Here is an 8,084-nt window from a genome sequence, read left to right on the forward strand (position 1 = left end):
AGTCAGTCCATCGTGAAGCAGAACCAAGAACAGGGGGCACAGCTCGGTAACCAGGCAGCATGCTGTTTGCCGCGGGAGACCGAGTGTTTGTGCACAACTGTTTGTAGTGGCCCAACTGGTTGCCTGCATTGTAGATGCTGCCACGGGACCAGTGTCCTACTTGGTCGTAACCAAGGATGGCCGTCTAGGGCGACATCGCGTTGGCCCACTTAGAAGCGGTTCTGCGAGCCATGCATCTGAACGCTCCACTCCTCGGCTATCCGAAGGGGAGGATCCGTTTATTGCTCTCCCAGCAAGGGGTCCTGTATCCGGGGCTCTTCCAACAAGTTCTGAGGACCCAGGCGAACGAGGTCTAGGAGAAGCACCATAAGAGGCTGAAATGTTCAGTTCCGAATCAGGTCCCAGTGGTGTAGACTGTGAAGTGAGCGTAGCCCCAAAGTCCCAGTGGCCACGGCGTCAACAGAGTAACCGTCCCGCGCATCTAAAGGACGTCGTCATGTAGGGGCGAGGAATGTTATAACGGGGCAGACTAAGGGGTCAAACAACCCGGTGTGGGGAAGTTTAGGTATCTATCTAGTGCTAGCGTGAGGTGTCATGCGACCGCCGCCTCCCCACCAGTCTGTACCCAGTTTCCTGCAATAAAATATGATACACCTATATCGAAGCGGCATTTTCACACCTTGTCTGCCAACCCACACCTTTCGGAGCGGTGGCCCTCATACACCACTGTCTGTTCGTTCAGCGCATTACGTGTCCTGCACACTTCCTTCGTATTAATTTTAGATAGATTACAACGAATTCACGTTTATTTTCTAATCCGCGCTGCTCACCTTCTGAGCGCAAAGCTGTAATGTTTTGTAGCGAAAGCTACATTGGCCCCGAACTCGCAGTTTCACGGTGCTCGCATTCCCACCGTGGTCGCACCGCACCACGTGACCAATCGCGTGACGAACCACGTGACAACAACTAGCCAGACAACCAGACTAACCTGGACTTACAATCAAGATTAAGCAAGGTTAACCGCTGAGCTAGCCTTAGCTTTCGCTACGTATATCCTGGCATAGCCGAGCTAAGCCACTGGCATTTTTTTCGTTGTCAGGGCTTGTATCCTCAATCTCATTTCACGGTTCTAAGAAGGTAGAGTTGCGCGCCGGTTGTTTACACATAATCGAGCGAAGGCAACGCGAAGAACAGGACGTAAGGAAGTAGGGTGCATCAAACGCTACTGACAACGGTGACGTTTATTTAGAAATAGACGCCCCAACTGAATATTGCGCACCTGCGCAGGCCGTCGCAACTGCAGGGAAGGAACACAGCGAAGAATGGCGCGTGCGACATTTGTAAATGAATGACAGTCATTGAAAAAGGTCTAGACGAAAAAAGTTAGGTCTCAAAAGCGGCCGTCATGTGATCGCGAAAAAAGAGCGCCTCTGTTTGTTCTAAAAGTGTTACAGAGGCCATGCCTACGCACGAGTCGATACACTTCACAGATTCTAGTGGCGCTCGTCCCGTGTGCACTGTTCTTCCTCACACCCTTTCCGTTGCACTACCTTCCCTTGAACATAATTCCCAACTCTTTTGTTAAAGTCCAAGTTGTGGCTCGGCAGGTGAGTACCGGCTGTCGGAGATGAGGGGTCCTTGAGTGAGCTGACTCTTTCAGCGCCGCAGGTCCCTTCTCCTAATGGCGTTGTCGGACTTGGCTATGAAAGAAACTGCACTGGGGGTTTATTTTACATTATTTACAAGATTTAGGAACCCATTGCAGGGTGATGGGGAAGGTCGGAGGGTCTGAGAAGATCTGAGGATGATCGAGGATTGCTTCTCATGGCACTCGTCGTCCGGTTTTAAAAGGGTCCGGTCCCTAGGATTCCCCAGGTTCGAGGAGGTCTTCGCCAGGTTGGGCGTGACCTAACTTGCGCTGCCGTACACACACAGACCACTTCACACAGGGACACGCCCCCGTCACATGCCTCGCCGGAGAGAGACGGTGCCGCTGGACAATCGCCCCCACCAGAGAGAGCGTTGTCTTAGCGTCCGAACGACAGTTCTCACGCTGTCAAGCCGAACACGTCTTTCGGGAAGTCCGAATGGGCGAGGCGCCGGCGAGACGGCACAGTTGAAGGGGTGAGCCACTCCTGCTAGGTTTGGCGGTCGCTAACTGCCTCCGTACCGCACGGTCGATGTTCCGGGAACAATGTTGTTTACAAACAGCAGCAGAGTCCTCCGTCTCGAATCGAATAACCCAAGCGGGGACAGGCCGTGGGAACCAAGATGACTATCGCCATGCAGTGACCCCGGCTGCAGGTGTCCCGGGCCGATTACGCAGCTGAACCAGACGGGCTGTCGCCAGAAACCTTAAACGGCAAAATAATTCGAGTTTTTTTCTTTTTTTCGAAATGACCCCAATCCAGAAAGTGAAACTCAAACTGTACTGCAATGTCAAGCAAATCCACCTATCTTTCCTTTGGAAAAATTACGATAACGAAATTTGCCCCGTAATGCCTAGAGGACCTGCGAGCAAACCCTATTTCGAATAGAAAATGAGACAGATTCTGCTGATACGGACGAAAAATAGCCAAATCCACCCGTGAGAGCCTTCTTTGTCCGCTTGAGCCTCATAGCGCGGACTGTTTCGGGCGTGGTTTCATTTATTCCTTCTCCAGCGCTATTTTACAATCGACTGCGTAGGATACGAAAAGATCGGAGCAAGATCTGAACCGAAAAGACGACAGTAACGAAGGGGTTGTTAGCCCCGTTGGGCCCCCACGCCAGTTATCAACAGTAAATAACTAGTTTCAACACACACAATGTGAACAAGGGAAGGGAAATCCTCAGGGTGCTTGCCAACGTTTCGACAAGAGGGCTTGTCTTTGTCTGGGCGGTGAGCCGAGGACAAAAGCAATTTATTTCACGCTTATAGCGAAACATTTTCCGAACCCCTTTCCCGCCTAATACTTGGCGTAGGTCTTCTGAACTCCTGCACTGGTGGGGTGCTTAAACTCACTCCCGGCTTAACCCCCCCCCCCCCCCCCCCCGAACCCTATACCTCACCCCACTATACCCTCATGGGAAGCTGCTCTGTCCATCTCTAGCCTGGGCGATCAGCAGCGGCTGATCGCTTGGGCCCGCAGGATAGCAGAAGCTATCGGAGTCTTGGACTGAGGACCCCGTCCACGAGGGCCGGTTTCCCAGTCACCTTTTTAAATGAACTGCTTCACCACCACAACCACCTCCTCACCAGCCACTACATGCACAGCATCCAGCACAACCCTGGCCACCCCCGCTACAAGTACTGAGGCCGCAAGATGCATGCCGCTATCACATACTCGCACATTGTTGGACTGCCCGCACAATAAAACTACCCTCGGTCAGTCCTTGTCCCGATTCCCCGCTAGAAACTACCATAGTCCGTGGGCAAGCTTGCTTACTACACCACATCAGCTTCTCCGTACATGTCAGAAACCCCTGGTTAAGCTCGCCAGAGCGCTCCTAGCTACATTACGATGGGCTTTATAATCCTTTATTGAGTTTGAATGCGTTTTCTCTCTCTCTCTCTCTTCGACACGGAGATTCTTTCCGCTATACTCAAAAATGTCTACTGTCTCTACTCAGGCAGTGCAGCTCAGCTTCTCATTCGGCTTCCTGTACCGGCTCCGGCAGTGTGTGCCTTCGTTCGGCCCTTTGTATATCTTTATGGACGAATCTTGGAGGGGTGCGGCGTTCTAGTCATCTCTTGAACTTTGTGCAAAAAAAAAAAACTGGAGGGGACAGTTAAGCTCCGCCTTAAGGGTATGACGCGATAGCGTTAATGGGTTAATGCCCATGTATGCGGAATTGATCATTTTCTACATTCATAGATCCCTGCGAGCCCTCATATCAGATTGATTGATTGTAAAACATTTTATTCGCCGGGAAGAGCTTGGCAAGAGGTCGCGTTAAGTGGTCGAGAGTACATAGCCCTCGACGACTTTGTCAGCCCACTCCACCGCCAAAACTTGCGTTCTGGGGTCAGAGCTAGCCAGCACGGTCTCCCACCGCTCGAGAGAAGGAGCTGTAACTAGATCACCCGGAGGTGGCTCTATTTTGCAGTCCCACAGGATGTGATCGTAGGTAGCACGTTGGCCACAGTGTTTGCAGTTTGGGTTGTAAAGATCTGGATAAATGTGCGCGAGGAGTGATGGGGTGCGTATCGATCTCGTCTGTAGACGACGCCACGTAACCTCTTGTTCTTTAGTAAGTCTTTTGTCTGGAGGGGGGAAAATTCTCCTCTCTAGTTTAAAATGATTGGTGAGATCATGATATGTGATCATTGAGTCCTTCGCGAAATTCAGGGAGCCAGACTCATCCACTGCCCGGTCGACGAAACCTCGGGCTTTATTGTGGGCTGCCTCGTTCCCCGGATTCCCCGAATGGGCTGGGACCTATATCAATTCGGAATAATTTGGTGAGAATTTGGTTGCGTTAAGGATTCTAAGGGAGGTGTTTGTAATTCGCCCTTTAGCGAAATTATTGATACCCATTTTGGAATCGCTGAGGATGATGCTCCCTTGGGTATGTGCTAGGGCGAGGGCTATAGCCGCCTCTTCTGCCGTTTCAGAGGATTTCGTTTTGATTGTCGCCGAGACGATGTGGTCACCATTCTCGTTCACAACCACAACTGCAAAGGCATTGGTATTTTTGTATTCTGCCGCATCTACATAAAGTGTTGCAGCGCACTGTCTGTATTTCTTATGTAAGGCTTTGGCTCGTGCTTGTCTTCTACCCTCATGGTGTAAGGGGTGCATGTTTTTGGGGAGTGGTTTGATTAGTAGGGCCGTCCTATAGGCGCGGGGTAAGTCTACTTTAGCATCGTTATTCGTAGGTTGAAAGTTAATTCCGAGCCTGGTAAGAATACTCCTGCCAGTTCTGGAATTGGTAATCGCGCTGTTTGAGCCATTAAATGGGCTTCTTTCAGTTCATTGTAGGTGTTATGTATTCCTAACCTCATAAGCCTTTCGGTTGAGGCATTTAGTGGGAGTCCTAACGCAGCCTTATAGGCCTGCCGTATCATGCTATCCAATTTGTCCTTTTCTGCTTTCGAAAATTTCAGATAAGGGGTGGCATAGAGTATCCTGCTCAGCGCAAAGGCCTGCACTAGGCGGCATAAATCTCTTTCCCTCACCCCTTGTCTGCGGTTAGCTATGCGGCGGAGTAATCGCGCCGTCGCTTCTACCGTGCGTTTTAGCTTAGTGAGTGTGTCAGTATTTTTTCCATTTGTTTGTAAATACAACCCCAGTATTCTCATGGTCTGTACCTCTTTGACAGATCGTCCATTAACATAGACGTTTATTTGCGGGGGGGATGTCGTGGTACGCCTACCTCTTTGTTTACGACGGATCACGAAGAGTTCAGATTTTTGCTCAGAACAAGTGAGGCCGGAATCCCATGCGCATGCCTCGATGATGTCCACTGCTGCTTGGAGTGTGTCTTCTATGTAGCCTTCGCATCATTTGGTTACCCAAAGTGTGATGTCATCTGCATAGAACGTGTGACGTAGGTCTGGTATTTGTGCCAGTTTGGGGGGAATTTTGATGAGTGAGAGGTTAAAAAGGAAAGGGGACAGGACGGAGCCCTGTGGCGTTCCTTTACTTCCTAGTTTGATTGGGGCAGACTCTATTGTTCCGACCGTTATCACTGCTGTTCTGTTAGTGAGGAAGGATCGGATGTAGTTGTACGTCCTTTCTCCGGGGTTGATTTCTGACAAGTTTGTCAAGATGGCTTTGTGGGTGACGTTGTCGAAAGCTTTAACAAGGTCTAAACCCAATATTGCTTTCGTTCCTGTTCCCTCGTCAGCTTCAATTATGTCCTTGATAAGCTGCAAGAGAACGTCCTGGGTAGATAGTTGGGCCCTGAATCCTAACATTGTTTCAGGTATGAGGTTCATGTCCTCCGCATAGTTTTGGAGCCTATTGAGGATGACATGCTCCATGAGTTTGCCTAGGCATGATGTTAATGAAATTGGGCGTAGATTCTCAGTGCTGAGTTTCTTACCCGCTTTAGGAATAAAAGTGATTTTCGCGTGTTTCCACTCTGGTGGTATGTTGCCTGCATGCCAGTATTTGTTCATAAGGTCTGTAACCGCCGCGATCGACGTTGCTTCTAAGTTCCTGAGAGTCTTATTTGTTACTTTGTCTGGTCCTGCCGCAGATGTTGTCCGCAGTTTTCCAATTGCGTACCAGACCTCTGCGTCTGTGATGTCTGCGTCTAAATTTGGATTAGGAGTCCCCCGGTAGTCTGGTTGTGTGGTACTATCATCCGTGTTTAGATAACGTTCTGCTAGCTCTTTGATTAGGTCTTCAGTTGTACCCTCATATTTATGTATGAGTCTGTACAGTTGACTTTGTTGCACGGGACGTGTTTGTTCTGGATCGAGCAGGTGTCTTAGAAGATGCCATGTCTTCTTATTTCCGAGCTGTCCATTGACGCTTTCACATATTTGGTTCCATTGTTGTGTTTGGAGAGTAAGTGTATGTTCCTCGATTCGCCTCTCGATTTCAGCGATCTTTTTCCGTAGTCGCTTGTTGTGTTTTTGCTGCTTCCAGCGTTTTTGGAGGCCTTTTTGTGCCTGCCACAGGTGTAACAGTTTTGAGTCTGCAATCTGCTCCTCCTTCTCAACTGGCACCGCAACGCTAGTGGAGCTGACATCCTCATTCAGGGAGATAACCCAGTCGCTAAGGTTAGAGATCTCCTTTGGAGCTGTTTTGTCGCGAAGTTGCCTGAACTTGTCCCAATCCGTGGTTCGTATTTCTTTTGCTTTGTTTTTAAGTTTTGTCGTGGGGAAGGTGATGCTAAGGATGAAGTGATCACTACCAAGGTTTTGCCCGGTGTTGACCCACTTTGCGTCCTTGACGTTTTTAGAGAGGGATAAGTCTGGAGATGTGTCTACACATACACTGTTACCCATGCGTGTGTGGTCGCTCGGGTTGTTTAGCGTTGTGAGCCCTAGTGACATATGATTTGCCAGAGCAGGTTCCCTTTCGGAGTTGCTTTGGTATATCCCCATGCTGGGTGTTGAGCGTTGAAGTCTCCCACAATTAATAGTTGAGCCCTAGCAGCCAGCTTTACTGTGTTTATCAACAAGTGTGGGAGTCCATTGCCTTTGTTTCTGGGAGGGTTGTATACATTAAGGATGAAGAGATTTGAGCCTCCTTTTTGCCTTGGTACTATTTCAAGTAGGGTGTAATCTTCTTCCGAATCATTTATAAAATGTTGAATTGCGGTGATATTTCTATGCACCAGAGTGGCTGTGAAGGAGCCGGCTGCGTTACTAGTATCATAATGAGGTGGCAGATATGCTTTATAGCCTGGCAGTGTAGCCCTGCCGCTAGCTTCTTGCAATGCAATCACGTCTGCGGTTGGAACAGACGGTGCTTGTTGGATGTGGAGCTGCAAGTGGGCCCGCTTGCGGCGGAAGCCTCTGCAGTTCCATTGCCAAATTTCAAATTTTTGGCGTGGTGCCATGTTGGGTTATAGATGGTTGTGGCGTCGTGGACAGATCCAAGGTGGGGGGTAGGCGGGCCTCGATAGTTGTAAGCCTATCCATTATTTGCTGCGTGCAGGTGGCTATTTGGGATACCTGTCCCTCTAGTGTTGCAAAGCGAATATCTATCTCTGCAAATTTGGTAGTAACGAGGCCTTGGAAGGTTGCTTGTTCTGTTGATATAGCGCTAGTTCTCTCTGACAGAGTATTGATGTCTGCCCTGATTTTGGTAGGCGCTTTCGACGGCTGCGGGGTGTCGGCTTCCGAAGCCTCGGCCTTTCTTTTGGATTCCTCGCCTTCTTTTGTAGGATGCGGTCTTTTAGTTGCTATTCTGGCGTCTGTGTCCGTCGCGTTATGGGCTGAAGACTGGGACGCGTTGGAGGGAGTGTGGCAAATAGCGTCTGTTTCCATCGCATTATTGGTCGAATCCTGGGACGCGGTGGGTGGCATTCTAGCCGCAGTGGCATTCTGTACCTGATGCGCTTGTAACAGGCGTTTAATGTCAGCCAACTCTTTTTTAAGGCTGGCAATTTCTCTGTCTCGGGATTGTAGTTGGATCTGAAAC

This window comes from Amblyomma americanum, chromosome 1 (genome assembly GCF_052857255.1).
Source record: "Amblyomma americanum isolate KBUSLIRL-KWMA chromosome 1, ASM5285725v1, whole genome shotgun sequence".
NCBI classification, from domain to species: Eukaryota; Metazoa; Arthropoda; class Arachnida; order Ixodida; family Ixodidae; genus Amblyomma; species Amblyomma americanum.